Source organism: Periplaneta americana, chromosome 2, assembly GCF_040183065.1.
Source record: "Periplaneta americana isolate PAMFEO1 chromosome 2, P.americana_PAMFEO1_priV1, whole genome shotgun sequence".
NCBI classification, from domain to species: Eukaryota; Metazoa; Arthropoda; class Insecta; order Blattodea; family Blattidae; genus Periplaneta; species Periplaneta americana.
The window spans coordinates 78,815,742-78,833,186 of record NC_091118.1 but is presented as its reverse complement, the minus strand read 5'-3'; positions in this window follow the sequence as shown (position 1 = coordinate 78,833,186).

Here is a 17,445-nt window from a genome sequence, read left to right as displayed (position 1 = left end):
TTCGATTTTCCCCACTAACCAAAATCTTTCAAAAAATTTCGTTTTTGCGAGATTTATAACTATATAAATATTAATAAAATCTACAAATTCCATGGGATTTGTCTAATTTCTTAAAAAAGTGTTAAATTTGTGTGGAGTCACCTATATATCACAACAATTGCACGTTCGCATGCAAGGGAATATGGGCCTTGCATGCGTAACGTGCCAATTGTAAAAATCGTCGTTTCTTGCGGTAAAAACACGATTTTTCTATAAATGTTAATAAAATCTCTGTATTCCAACCGATTGTCCTAATTCTTTCACAGAGTGTTTAATATACATGACTAAACACTATTATGACACTGCTTTCGATTTTCCCCACAAACCAAAATCTTTCAAATAATCTTGTTTTTGCGAGATTTATAACTAAATAAATATGAATAAAATCTACAAATTCCGTGGGATTTGTCTAATTTCTTAAAAAAGTGTTAAATTCGTGTGGAATTACCTATATATCACAACAATTTCACGTTGGCATGCAGGGGAATATGGGTTTGTTTGTGTAAATGGTCCAATTGTATAAATCGTCGTTTCTTGCGGTAAAATCACGATTTTTCTATAAACGTTAATAATATCCCTGTTTTCCAACCGATTGTGCTAATTCTTGCACAGAGTGTTTAATATACATGATTGAACAGTATTATATCACTGGTTTCGATTTTCCCCACAAACGAAAATCTTTAAAAAAAATTCGTTTTTGCGAGATTTTTAACTACATAATTATCATTAAAATCTACAAAATCCGTGGGATTTGTCAAATTTCTTAAAAAAGTGTTAAATTCGTGTGGAATCACCTATATATAACAACAGTTTCACGTTCGCATTCTGAGGAATATGGGTTTGTATGTGTAAATCGTCCAATTGTAAAAATCGTCATTTCTTGCGGTAAAAACACGATTTTTCTATAAATGTTAATAAAATCTCTGTATTCCAACCGATTGTGCTAATTTTTTCACAGAGTGTTTAATGTACATGACTAAACACTATTATGACACTGGTTTCGATTTTAACCACTACCCAAAATCTTTCAAAAAATTTAGTTTTTGCGAGATTTATAACTAAATAAATATGAATAAAATCTACAAATTCCGTGGGATTTGTCTAATTTCTTAAAAAAGTGTTAAATTCGTGTGGAATCACCTATATATCACAACAATTTCACGTTCGCACGCAGGGGTATATGGCTTCGTTTGTGTAAAGCGTCCAATTGTAAAAATCGTCGTTTCTTGCGGTAAAAACACGATTTTTCTATAAATGTTAATAAAATCTCTGTTTTCCAACCGATTGTGCTAATTCTTTCACAGAGTGTTTAATGTACATGACTAAACACTATTATGACACTGGTTTCGATTTTAACCACTACCCAAAATCTTTCAAAAAATTTAGTTTTTGCGAGATTTATAACTAAATAAATATGAATAAAATCTACAAATTCCGTGGGATTTCTCTAATTTCTTAAAAAAGTGATAAATTCGTGTGGAATCACCTATATATCACAACAATTTCACGTTCGCATACAGGGGAATGTGGGTTTGTATGTGTAAATCGTCCAATTGTATAAATCGTTATTTCTTGCGGTAGAAACACGATTTTTCTATAAACGTTAATAAAATCTCTGTGTTCCAACCGATTGTGCTAATTCTTGCACAGAGTGTTTAATATACATGGCTAAACAGTATTATGACACTGGTTTCGATTTTCCCCACTAACCAAAATCTTTCAAAAAATTTCGTTTTTGCGAGATTTATAACTATATAAATATTAATAAAATCTACAAATTCCATGGGATTTGTCTAATTTCTTAAAAAAGTGTTAAATTTGTGTGGAGTCACCTATATATCACAACAATTGCACGTTCGCATGCAAGGGAATATGGGTTTGTATGTGTAAAGCGTCCAATTGTAAAAATCGTCGTTTCTTGCGGTAAAAACACGATTTTTCTATAAATGTTAATAAAATCTCTGTATTCCAACCGATTGTCCTAATTCTTTCACAGAGTGTTTAATATACATGACTAAACACTATTATGACACTGCTTTCGATTTTCCCCACAAACCAAAATCTTTCAAATAATCTCGTTTTTGCGAGATTTATAACTAAATAAATATGAATAAAATCTACAAATTCCGTGGGATTTGTCTAATTTCTTAAAAAAGTGTTAAATTCGTGTGGAATTACCTATATATCACAACAATTTCACGTTGGCATGCAGGGGAATATGGGTTTGTTTGTGTAAATGGTCCAATTGTATAAATCGTCGTTTCTTGCGGTAAAATCACGATTTTTCTATAAACGTTAATAATATCCCTGTTTTCCAACCGATTGTGCTAATTCTTGCACAGAGTGTTTAATATACATGATTGAACAGTATTATATCACTGGTTTCGATTTTCCCCACAAACGAAAATCTTTAAAAAAAATTCGTTTTTGCGAGATTTTTAACTACATAATTATCATTAAAATCTACAAAATCCGTGGGATTTGTCAAATTTCTTAAAAAAGTGTTAAATTCGTGTGGAATCACCTATATATAACAACAATTTCACGTTCGCATTCTGAGGAATATGGGTTTGTATGTGTAAATCGTCCAATTGTAAAAATCGTCATTTCTTGCGGTAAAAACACGATTTTTCTATAAATGTTAATAAAATCTCTGTATTCCAACCGATTGTGCTAATTTTTTCACAGAGTGTTTAATGTACATGACTAAACACTATTATGACACTGGTTTCGATTTTAACCACTACCCAAAATCTTTCAAAAAATTTAGTTTTTGCGAGATTTATAACTAAATAAATATGAATAAAATCTACAAATTCCGTGGGATTTGTCTAATTTCTTAAAAAAGTGTTAAATTCGTGTGGAATCACCTATATATCACAACAATTTCACGTTCGCACGCAGGGGTATATGGCTTCGTTTGTGTAAAGCGTCCAATTGTAAAAATCGTCGTTTCTTGCGGTAAAAACACGATTTTTCTATAAATGTTAATAAAATCTCTGTTTTCCAACCGATTGTGCTAATTCTTTCACAGAGTGTTTAATGTACATGACTAAACACTATTATGACACTGGTTTCGATTTTAACCACTACCCAAAATCTTTCAAAAAATTTAGTTTTTGCGAGATTTATAACTAAATAAATATGAATAAAATCTACAAATTCCGTGGGATTTCTCTAATTTCTTAAAAAAGTGATAAATTCGTGTGGAATCACCTATATATCACAACAATTTCACGTTCGCATACAGGGGAATGTGGGTTTGTATGTGTAAATCGTCCAATTGTAAATATCGTCGTTTCATACGGTAAAAACACGATTTTTCTATAAATGTTAATAAAATCTCTGTATTCCAACCGATTGTGCTAAATCTTTCACAGAGTGTTTAATATACATGACTAAACAGTATTATGTCACCGGTTTCGATTTTGCCCACTAACCAAAATCTTTCAAAAAATTTCGCTTTTGCGAGATTTATAACTATATTAATATGAATAAAATCTACAAATTCCGTGGAATTTGTCTGATTTCTTAAAAAAGTGTTAACTTCGTGTGGAATCACCTATATATAACAACAATTTCACGTTCACACGCAGGGGAATAAGGGTTCGTTTGTGTAAAGCGTCCAATTGTATAAATCGTCGTTTCTTGCGGTAAAAACACGATTTTTCTATAAACGTTAATAAAATCTCTGTATTCCAACCGAGTTTGCTAATTCTTGCACAGAGTGTTTAATATACATGATTGAACAGTATTATAACAATGGTTTCGATTTTCCTCACAAACGAAAACCTTTCAAAAAATTTCGATTTGCGAGATTTTTAACTACATAATTATTAATAAAAACTACAAATTCTGTGGGATTTGTCTAATTTCTTAAAAAAGTGTTAAATTCGTTTGGAATCACCTATATATAACAACAATTTCACGTTCGCATGCAGGGGAATGTGGGTTCGTTTGTGTAAAGCGTCCAATTGTATAAATCGTCGTTTCTTGCGGTAAAACCACGATTTTTCTCTAAACTTTAATAAAATCTCTGTATTCCAACCTATTGTGCTAATTCTTGCACTGAGTGTTTAATATAAATGATTGAACAGTATTACATCACTGTTTTCGATTTTCCCCACAAACGAAAATCTTTCAAAAAATTTCGTTTTTGCGAGATTTTTAACTACATAATTATTAATAAAATCTACAAATTCCGTGGGATTTATCTAATTTCTTAAAAAAGTGTTAAATTCCTGTGGAATCACCTATATATATCAACAATTTCACCTTCGCATGCTGAGGAATATGGGTTTGTATGTGTAAATCGTCCAATTGTAAAAATCGTCGTTTCTAGAGGTAAAAAAATTACGATTTTTCTATAAATGTTAATAAAATCTCTGTATTCCAACCGATTGTGCTAATTCATTCACAGAGTGTTTAATATACATGACTAAACAGTATTATATCACTGGTTTCGATTTTCCCCACTACCCAAAGTCTTTCATAAAATTTCGTTTTTGCCAGATTTATAACTATATAAATATGAATAAAATCTAGAAATTCTGTGGGATTTGTCTAATTTCTTAAAAAAGTGTTAAATTCGTGTGGAATCACCTATATATAACAACAATATCACGTTCGCATGCAGGGGAATATGGGTTTGTATGTGTAAATGGTGCAATTGTAAAAATCGTCGTATCTTGCGGTAAAAACATGATTTTTCTATAAATGTTAATAAAATCCCTGTATTCCAACCGATTGTGCTAATTCTTTCACAGAGTGTTTAATATACATGACTAAACACTATTATGTCACCGGCTTCGATGTTCCCCACTAACCAAAATCTTTCAAAAAATTTCGTTTTTGCGAGATTTTTAACTACATAATTATGAATAAAATCAACAAATTCCGTGGGATTTTACTAATTTCTTAAAAAAGTGTTAAATTCGTGTGGAATCACCTATATATAACAACAATTTCACGTTCGCATTCAGGGGAATATGGGTTTGTATGTGTAAATCGTCCATTTGTATAAATCGTTATTTCTTGCGGTAGAAACACGATTTTTCTATAAACGTTACTAAAATCTCTGTATTCCAACCGATTGTGCTAATTCATTCACAGAGTGTTTAATATACATGACTAAACAGTATTATGTCACTGGTTTCGATTTTCCCCACTACCCAAAGTCTTTCATAAAATTTCGTTTTTGCCAGATTTATAACTATATAAATATGAATAAAATCTAGAAATTCTGTGGGATTTGTCTAATTTCTTAAAAAAGTGTTAAATTCGTGTGGGATCACCTATATATAACAACTATTTCAAGTTCGCATGCAGGGGAATATGGGTTTGCATGTGTAAATCGTCCAGTTGTAAAAATCGTCGTTTGTTGCGGTAAAAAAACGATTTTTCTATAAATGTTAATAAAATCTCTGTATTCCAACCGATTCTGCTAATTATTTCACAGTGTGTTTAATATACATGACTAAACAGTATTATGTCACTGGTTTCGATTTTCCCCACTAACAAAAATCTTTCAAAAAATTTTGTTTTTGCGAGATTTATAACTATATAAATATGAATAAAATCTACAAATTCCGTGGGAATTGTCTAATTTCTTAAATAAAATGTTAAATTCGTGTGGAATCACCTATATATAACAACAATATCACGTTCGCATGCAGGGGAATATGGGTTTGTTTGTGTAAATCGTCCAATTGAATAAATCGTTATTTCTTGCGGTAGAAACACGATTTTTCTATAAACGTTAATAAAATCTCTGTATTCCAACCGATTGTGCTAATTCTTGCACAGAGTGTTTAATATACATGACTAAACAGTATTATATCACTGGGTTTGATTTTCCCCACTAACCAAAATCTTTCAAAAAATTTCGTTTTTGCGAGATTTATAACTAAATAAATATGAATAAAATCTACAAATTCCGTGGGATTTGTCTAATTTCTTAAAAAAGTGATAATTTCGTGTGGAATCACCTATATATCACAACAATTTCACGTTGGCATGCAGGGGATAATGGGATTGTATGTGTAAGTGGTCCAATTGTATAAATCGTCGTTTCTTGCGGTAAAAAAACGATTTTTCTATAAAAGTTAATAAAATCTCTGTATTCCAACCGATTGTGCTAATTCTTGCACAGAGTGTTTAATATGCATGACTAAACAATATTATATCACTGGTTTCTATTTTCCCCACTAAACAAAATCTTTCAAAAAATTTCGTTTTTGCGAGATTTATAACTATATAAATATTAATAAAATTAACAAATTCCGTGGGATTTGTCTAATTTCTTAAAAAAGTGTTAAATTCGTGTGGAGTCACCTATATATAACAACAATTTCACATTCGCATGCAGGGGAATATGGGTTTGTATGTGTAAATCGTCCAATTGTAAAAATCGTCATTTCTTGCGGTAAAAAAACGATTTTTCTATAAATGTTAATAAAATCTCTGTATTCCAACCGATTGTGCTAATTATTTCAGAGAGTGTTTAAAATACATGACTAAACAGTATTATGTCACCGGTTTCGATTTTCCCCACTAACCAAAATCTATCAAATAATTTCGTTTTTGCGAGATTTATAACTATATAAATATGAATAAAATCTACAAATTCCGTGGGATTTGTTTAATTTCTTAAATAAAAGGTTAAAATCGTGTGGAATCACCTATATATAACAACAATTTTACTTTCGCATGCAGGGGAATATGTGTTTGTTTGTGTAAAGCGTCCAATTTTATAAATCGTTATTTCTTGCGGTAGAAACACGATTTTTCTATAAACGTTAATAAAATCTCTGTATTCCAACCGATTGTGCTAAATCTTCCATATAGTGTTTAATATACATGACTAAACAGTATTATATCTCTGGTTTCGATTTTCCCCACAAACCAAAATCTTTCAAAAAATTTCGTTTTTGCGAGATTTATAACTATATAAATATGAATAAAATTTACAAATTCCGTGGGATTTGTCTAATTTCTTAAAAAAGTGTTAAATTTGTGTGGAGTCTCCTATATATCACAACAATTTCACGTTCTCATGCAGGGGAATATGGGTTTGTATGTGTAAAGCGTCCAATTGTAAAAATCGTCGTTTTTTGCGGTAAAAACACGATTTTTCTATAAATGTTAATAAAATCTCTGTATTCCAACCGATTGTGCTAATTCTTTCACAGAGTGTTTAATATACATGACTAAACACTATTATGACACTGGTTTCGATTTTCCCCACAAACCAAAATCTTTCAAAAAATTTCGTTTTTGCGAGATTTATAACTAAATAAATATGAATAAAATTTACAAATTCCGTGGGATTTGTCTAATTTATTAAAAAAGGATTAAATTCGTGTGGAATCACCTATATATCACAACAATTTCACGTTGGCATGCAGGGGAATATGGGTTTGTATGTGTAAATAGTCCAATTTTATAAATCGTTGTTTCTTGCTGTAAAAACACGATTTTTCTATAAACGTTAATAATATCTCTGTATTCCAACCGATTGTGCTAATTCTTGCAGAGAGTGTTTAATATACATGATTGAACAGTATTATATCACTGGTTTCGATTTTCCCCACAAACGAAAATCTTTCAAAAAATTTCGTTTTTCCGAGATTTTTAACTACATAATTATCAATAAAATCTACAAATTCTGTGGGATTTGTCTAATTTCTTAAAAAAGTTTTAAATTCGTGTGGAATCACCTATATATAACAACAATTTCACTTTCGCATGCAGGGGAATATGGGTTTGTATGTGTAAATCGTCCATTTGTATAAATCGTTATTTCTTGCGGTAGAAACACGATTTTTCTATAAACGTTACTAAAATCTCTGTATTCCAACCGATTGTGCTAATTCTTGCACAGAGTGTTTAATATACATGACTAAACAGTATTATATCACTGGTTCCGATTTTCCCCACTAACCAAAATCTTTAAAAAAATTTCGTTTTTGCGAGATTTATAACTATATAAATATCAATAAAATTAACAAATTCCGTGGGATTTGTCTAATTTTTTAAAAAAGTTTTAAATTCGTGTGGAGTCACCTATATATAACAACAATTTCACGTTCGCATGCAGGGGAATATGGGTTTGCATGTGTAAATCGTCCAATTGTAAAAATCGTCATTTCTTGCGGTAAAAACACGATTTTTCTATAAATGTTAATAAAATCTGTGTATTCCAACCGATTGTGCTAATTTTTTCACAGAGTGTTTAAAATACATGACTAAACAGTATTATGTCACCGGTTTCAATTTTCCCCACTAACCAAAATCTATCAAAAAATTTCGTTTTTGCGAGATTTATAACTATATAAATATGAATAAAATCTACAAATTCCGTGGGATTTGTCTAATTTCTTAAATAGAAGGTTAAATTCGTGTGGAATCACCTATATATAACAACAATTTCACGTTCGCATGCAGGGGAATATGTGTTTGTTTGTGTAAAGCGTCCAATTGTATAAATCGTTATTTCTTGCCGTAGAAACACGATTTTTCTATAAACGTTAATAAAATCTCTGTATTCCAACCGATTGTGCTAAATCTTGCATATAGTGTTTAATATACATGACTAAACAGTATTATATCACTGGTTTCGATTTTCCCCACTAACCAAAATCTTTCAAAAAATTTCGTTTTTGCGAGATTTATAACTATATAAATATGAATAAAATCTACAAATTCCGTGGGATTTGTCTAATTTCTTAAAAAAGTGTTAAATTTGTGTGGAGTCTCCTATATATCACAACAATTTCACGTTCGCATGCAGGGGAATATGGGTTTGTATGTGTAAAGCGTCCAATTGTAAAAATCGTCGTTTTTTGCGGTAAAAACACGATTTTTCTATAAATGTTAATAAAATCTCTGTATTCCAACCGATTGTGCTAATTCTTTCACAGAGTGTTTAATATACATGACTAAACACTATTATGACACTGGTTTCGATTTTCCCCACAAACCAAAATCTTTCAAAAAATTTCGATTTTGCGAGATTTATAACTAAATAAATATGAATAAAATCTACAAATTCCGTGGGATTTGTCTAATTTATTAAAAAAGGATTAAATTCGTGTGGAATCACCTATATATCACAACAATTTCACGTTGGCATGCAGGGGAATATGGGTTTGTATGTGTAAATAGTCCAATTTTATAAATCGTCGTTTCTTGCGGTAAAAACACGATTTTTCTATAAACGTTAATAATATCTCTGTATTCCAACCGATTGTGCTAATTCTTGCACAGAGTGTTTAATATACATGATTGAACAGTATTATATCACTGGTTTCGATTTTCCCCACAAACGAAAATCTTTCAAAAAATTTCGTTTTTCCGAGATTTTTAACTACATAATTATCAATAAAATCTACAAATTCTGTGGGATTTGTCTAATTTCTTAAAAAAGTTTTAAATTCATGTGGAATCACCTATATATAACAACAATTTCACGTTCGCATGCAGGGGAATATGGGTTTGTATGTGTAAATCGTCCATTTGTACAAATCGTTATTTCTTGCGGTAGAAACACGATTTTTGTATAAACGTTACTAAAATCTCTGTATTCCAACCGATTGTGCTAATTCTTGCACAGAGTGTTTAATATACATGACTAAACAGTATTATATCACTGGTTTCGATTTTCCCCACTAACCAAAATCTTTCAAAAAATTTCGTTTTTGCGAGATTTATAGCTATATAAATATCAATAAAATTAACAAATTCCGTGGGATTTGTCTAATTTCTTAAAAAAGTTTTAAATTCGTGTGGAGTCACCTATATATAACAACAATTTCACGTTCGCTTGCAGGGGAATATGGGTTTGCATGTGTAAATCGTCCAATTGTAAAAATCGTCATTTCTTGCGGTAAAAACACGATTTTTCTATAAATGTTAATAAAATCTCTGTATTCCAACCGATTGTGCTAATTTTTTCACAGAGTGTTTAAAATACATGACTAAACAGTATTATGTCACCGGTTTCAATTTTCCCCACTAACCAAAATCTATCAAATAATTTCGTTTTTGCGAGATTTATAACTATATAAATATGAATAAAATCTACAAATTCCGTAGGATTTGTCTAATTTCTTAAATAGAAGGTTAAATTCGTGTGGAATCACCTATATATAACAACAATTTCACGTTCGCATGCAGGGGAATATGTGTTTGTTTGTGTAAAGCGTCCAATTGTATAAATCGTTATTTCTTGCGGTAGAAACACGATTTTTTTATAAACGTTAATAAAATCTCTGTATTCGAACCGATTGTGCTAAATCTTGCACATAGTGTTTAATATACATGACTAAACAGTATTATATCACTGGTTTCGATTTTCCCCACTAACCAAAATCTTTCAAAAAATTTCGTTTTTGCGAGATTTATAACTATATAAATATGAATAAAATCTACAAATTCCGTGGGATTTGTCAAATTTCTTAAAAAAGTGTTAAATTTGTGTGGAGTCACCTATATATCACAACAATTTCACGTTCGCATGCAGGGGAATATGGGTTTGTATGTGTAAAGCGTCCAATTGTAAAAATCGTCGTTTTTTGCGGTAAAAACACGATTTTTCTATAAATGTTAATAATATCTCTGTATTCCAACCGATTGTGCTAATTCTTTCACAGAGTGTTTAATATACATGACTAAACACTATTATGACACTGGTTTCGATTTTCCCCACAAACCAAAATCTTTCAAAAAATTTCGTTTTTGCGAGATTTATAACTAAATAAATATGAATAAAATCTACAAATTCCGTGGGATTTGTCTAATTTATTAAAAAAGGATTAAATTCGTGTGGAATCACCTATATATCACAACAATTTCACGTTGGCATGCAGGGGAATATGGGTTTGTATGTGTAAATGGTCCAATTTTATAAATCGTCGTTTCTTGCGGTAAAAACACGATTTTTCTATAAACGTTAATAATATCTCTGTATTCCAACCGATTGTGCTAATTCTTGCACAGAGTGTTTAATATACATGATTGAACAGTATTGTATCACTGGTTTCGATTTTCCCCACAAACGAAAATCTTTCAAAAAATTTCGTTTTTGCGAGATTTTTATCTACATAATTATCAATAAAATCTACAAATTCCGTGGATTTGTCTAATTTCTTAAAAAAGTGTTAAATTCCTGTGGAATCACCTATATATAACAACAATTTCACGTTCGCATGCTAAGGAATATGGGTTTGTATGTGTAAATAGTCCAATTGTAAAAATAGTCGTTTCTTGCGGTAAAAATACGATTTTTCTATAAATGTAAATAAAATCTCTGTATTCCAACCGATTGTGATAATTCTTTCACAGAGTGTTTAATATACATGACTAAACAGTATTATATCACAGGTTTCGATTTTCCCAACTACCCAAAATCTTTGAAAAAATTTCGTTTTTGCGAGATTTATAACTATATAAATATGAATAATATCTACAAATTCCCTTCGGATTTGTCTAATTTCTTAAAAAAGTGTTAAATTCGTGTGGAATCATCTATATATCACAACAATTTCACGTTCGAACGCAGGGGAATATGGCTTCGATTGTGTAAAGCGTCCAATTGTATAAAAAGTCGTTTCTTGCGGTAAAAACACGATTTTTCTATAAATGTTAATAAAATCTCTGTATTCCAACCGATTGTGCTAATTCTTTCACAGAGTGTTAAATGTACATGACTAAACACTATTATGACACTGATTTCGATTTTCCCCACTACCCAAAATCTTTCAAAAAATTTCGTTTTTGCGAGATTTATAACTAAATAAATATGAATAAAATCTACAAATTCCTTGGGATTTGTCTAATTTCTTAAAAAAGTGTTTCATTCGTGTGGAATCACCTATATATAACAACAATTTCACGTTCGCATGCAGGGGAATGTGGGTTTGTATGTGTAAATCGTCCAATTGTAAATATCGTCGTTTCTTGCGGTAAAAACACGATTTTTCTATAAATGTTAATAAAATCTCTGTATTCCAACCTATTGTGCTAATTCTTTCACAGAGTGTTTAATATACATGACTAAACAGTATTATGTCACCGGTTTCGATTTTCCCCACTAACCAAAATCTTTAAAAAAATTTCGCTTTTGCGAGTTTTATAACTATATTAATATGAATAAAATCTACAAATTCCGTGGAAATTGTCTAACTTCTTAAAAAAGTGTTAAATTCGTGTGGAATCACCTATATATTACAACAATTTCAGGTTCGCACGCAGGGGAATATGGGTTCGTTTGTGTAAAGCGTCTAATTGTATAAATCGTCGTTTATTGCTGTAAAAACAAGATTTTATATTAACGTTAATAAAATCTCTGTATTCCAACCGATTGTGCTAATTATTTTACAGAGTGTTTAAATACATGACTAAACAGTATTATATCTCTGGTTTCGATTTTCCCCAATACCCAAAATCTTTCAAAAAATTTCGTTTTCGAGATTTATAACTATATAAATATGAATAAAATCTACATATTCCGTGGGATTTGTCTAATTTCTTAAAAAAGTGTTAAATTCGTGTGGAATCACCTATATATAACAACAATTTCACGTTCGAATGCAGGGGAATGTGGGTTCGTTTGTGTAAAGCGTCCAATTGTATAAATTGTCGTTTCTTGAGGTAAAACCACGATTTTTCTCTAAACTTTAATAAAATCTCCGTATTCCAACCTATTGTGCTAATTCTTGCACAGAGTGTTTAATATACATGATTGAATAGTATTACATCACTGGATTCGATTTTCCCCACAAACGAAAATCTTTCAAAAAATTTCGTTTTTGCGAGATTTTTAACTACATAATTATTAATAAAATCTACAAATTCCGTGGGATTTGTCTAATTTCTTAAAAATGTGTTAAATTCCTGTTGAATCACCTATATATATTAACAATTTCAACTTCGCATGCTGAGGAATATGGGTTTGTATGTGTAAATCGTCCAATTGTAAAAATCGTCGTTTCTATAGGTAAAAAATTACGATTTTTCTATAAATGTTAATAAAATCTCTGTATTCCAACCGATTGTGCTAATTCTTTCACAGAGTGTTTAATATACATGACTAAACAGTATTATATCACTGGTTTCGATTTTCCCCACTACCCAAAGTCTTTCAAAAAATTTCGTTTTTGCGAGATTTATAACTATATAAATATGAATAAAATTTAGAAATTCTGTGGGATTTGTCTAATTTCTTAAAAAAGTGTTAAATTCGTGTGGGATCACCTATATATAACAACTATTTCAAGTTCGCATGCAGGGGAATATGGGTTTGTATGTGTAAATCGTCTAATTGTAAAAATCGTCGTTTCTAGAGGTAAAAAATTACGATTTTTCTATAAATGTTAATAAAATCTCTGTATTCCAACCGATTGTGCTAATTCTTTCACAGAGTGTTTAATATACATGACTAAACAGTATTATATCACAGGTTTCGATTTTCCCCACTACCCAAAGTCTTTCAAAAAATTTCGTTTTTGCTAGATTTATAACTAAATAAATATGAATAAAATCTACAAATTCCGTGGGATTTGTCTAATTTCTTAAAAAAGTGATAAATTCCAGTGGAATCACCTATATATCACAACAATTTCACGTTGGGATGCAGGGGAATATGGGATTGTATGTGTAAGTGTTCCAATTGTATAAATCGTCGTTTCTTGCGGTAAAAACACGATTTTTCTATAAACGTTAATAAAATCTCTGTATTCCAACCGAGTGTGCTAATTCTTGCACAGAGTGTTTAATATACATGATTGAACAGTATTATATCACTGGTTTCGAATATCCCCACAAACGAAAATCTTTCAAAAAATTTCGTTTTTGCGAGATTTTTAACTACATAATTATCAATAAAATCTACAAATTCTGTGGGATTTGTCTAATTTCTTAAAAAAGTTTTAAATTCGTGTGGAATCACCTATATATAACAACAATTTCACGTTCGCATGCAGGGGAATATGGGTTTGTATGTGTAAATCGTCCAATTGTAAAAATCGTCATTTCTTGCGGTAAAAACACGATTTTTCTATAAATGTTAATAAAATCTCTGTATACCAACCGATTGTGCTAATTCTTTCACAGAGTGTTTAATATACATGACTAAACAGTATTATATCACTGGTTTCGATTTTCCCCACAAACCAAAATCTTTCAAAAAATTTCGTTTTTGCGAGATTTATAACTGAATAAATATGAATAAAATCTACAAATTCCGTGGGATTTGTCTAATTACTTAAAAAAGTGTTAAATTCGTGCGGAATCACCTATATATCACAACAGTTTCACGTTGGCATGCAGGGGAAAATGGGTTTGTATGTGTAAATGATGCAATTGTATAAATCGTCGTTTCTTGCCGTAAAAACAAGATTTTTTTATAAACGTTAATAAAATCTCTGTATTCCAACCTATTGTGCTACTTCTTGCACAGAGTGTTTCATATACATGATTGAACAGTATTATATCACTGGTTTCGATTTTCCCCACAAAAGAAAATCTTTCAAAAAATTTCGTTTTTGCGAGATTTTTAACTACATAATTATCAATAAAATCTACAAATTCCGTGGGATTTGTCTAATTTCTTAAAAGAGTGTTAAATTCGTGTGGAATCACCTATATATAACAACAATTTCACGTTCGCATGCTGAGGAAAATGGGTTTGTATGTTTAAATAGTCCAATTGTAAAAATCGTCGTTTCTTGCGGAAAAAAAAACGATTTTTCTATAAATGTTAATAAAATCTCTGTATTCCAACCGATTGTGCTAATTCTTGCACAGGGTGTTTAATATACATGACTAAACAGTATTATATCACTGGTTTCGATTTTCCCCACTAACCTAAATCTTTCAAAAAATTTCGTTTTTGCGAGATTTATAACTAAATAAATATGAATAAAATCTACAAATTCCGTGGGATTTGTCTAATTTCTTAAACAAGTGTTAAATTCGTCCGGAATCACCTATATTTCACAAAAATTAAACGTTCGCATGCAGGGTAATATGAGTTTGTATGTGTAAATTGTCCAATTGTATAAATCGTCGTTTCTTGCGGTAAAAAGACGATTTTTCTATAAACGTTAATAAAAAATCTCTGTATTCCAACCGATTGTGCTAATTCTTGCACAGAGTGTTTAATATACATGATTGAACAGTATTATATCACTTGTTTCGATTTTCCCCACAAACGAAAATCTTTCAAAAATTTCGTTTTTGCGAGATTTTTAACTACATAATTATCAATAAAATCTACAAATTCCGTGGGATTTGTCTAATTTCTTAAAAAAGTGTTAAATTCCTGTGGAATCACCTATATATAACAACAATTTCACGTTCGCATGCTGAGGTATATGGGTTTGTATGTGTAAATAGTCCAATTGTAAAAATCTTCGTTTCTTGCGGTAAAAATACGATTTTTCTATAAATGTAAATAAAATCTCTGTATTCCAAACGATTGTGCTAATTCTTGCACAGAGTGTTTAATATACATGACTAAACAGTATTATATCACTGGTTCCGATTTTCCCCACTAACCAAAATCTTTAAAAAAATTTCGTTTTTGCGAGATTTATAACTATATAAATATCAATAAAATTAACAAATTCCGTGGGATTTGTCTAATTTCTTAAAAAAGTTTTAAATTCGTGTGAAGTCACCTATATATAACAACAATTTCACGTTCGCATGCAGGGGAATATGGGTTTGCATGTGTAAATCGTCCAATTGTAAAAATCGTCATTTCTTGCGGTAAAAACACGATTTTTCTATAAATGTTAATAAAATCTCTGTATTCCAACCGATTGTGCTAATTTTTTCACAGAGTGTTTAAAATACATGACTAAACAGTATTATGTCACCGGTTTTAATTTTCCCCACTAACCAAAATCTATCAAAAAATTTCGTTTATGCGAGATTTATAACTATATAAATATGAATAAAATCTACAAATTCCGTGGGATTTGTCTAATTTCTTAAATAGAAGGTTAAATTCGTGTGGAATCACCTATATATAACAACAATTTCACGTTCGCATGCAGGGGAATATGTGTTTGTTTGTGTAAAGCGTCCAATTGTATAATTCGTTATTTCTTGCGGTAGAAACACGATTTTTCTATAAACGTTAATAAAATCTCTGTATTCCAACCGATTCTGCTAAATCTTGCATATAGTGTTTAATATACATGACTAAACAGTATTATATCACTGGTTTCGATTTTCCCCACTAACCAAAATCTTTCAAAAAATTTCGTTTTTGCGAGATTTATAACTATATAAATATGAATAAAATTTACAAATTCCGTGGGATTTGTCTAATTTCTTAAAAAAGTGTTAAATTTGTGTGGAGTCTCCTATATATCACAACAATTTCACGTTCGCATGCAGGGGAATATGGGTTTGTATGTGTAAAGCGTCCAATTGTAAAAATCGTCGTTTTTTGCGGTAAAAACACGATTTTTCTATAAATGTTAATAAAATCTCTGTATTTTAACCGATTGTGCTAATTCTTTCACAGAGTGTTTAATATACATGACTAAACACTATTATGACACTGGTTTCGATTTTCCCCACAAACCAAAATCTTTCAAAAAATTTCGATTTTGCGAGATTTATAACTAAATAAATATGAATAAAATCTACAAATTCCGTGGGATTTGTCTAATTTTTTAAAAAAGGATTAAATTCGTGTGGAATCACCTATATATCACAACAATTTCACGTTGGCATGCAGGGGAATAAGGGTTTGTATGTGTAAATAGTCCAATTTTATAAATCGTCGTTTCTTGCGGTAAAAACACGATTTTTCTATAAACGATAACAATATCTCTGTATTCCAACCGATTGTGCTAATTCTTGCACAGAGTGTTTAATATACATGATTGAACAGTATTAAATCACTGGTTTCGATTTTCCCCACAAACGAAAATCTTTCAAAAAATTTCGTTTTTCCGAGATTTTTAACTACATAATTATCAATAAAATCTACAAATTCTGTGGGATTTGTCTAATTTCTTAAAAAAGTTTTAAATTCGTGTGGAATCACCTATATATAACAACAATTTTACGTTCGCATGCAGGGGAATATGGGTTTTTATGTGTAAATCGTCCATTTGTATAAATCGTTATTTCTTGCGGTAGAAACACGATTTTTCTATAAACGTTACTAAAATCTCTGTATTCCAACCGATTGTGCTAATTCTTGCACAGAGTGTTTAATATACATGACTGAACAGTTTTATATCACTGGTTTCGATTTTCCCCACTAACCAAAATCTTTCAAAAAATTTCGTTTTTGCGAGATTTATAACTATATAAATATCAATAAAATTAACAAATTCCGTGGGATTTGTCTAATTTCTTAAAAAAGTTTTAAATTCGTGTGGA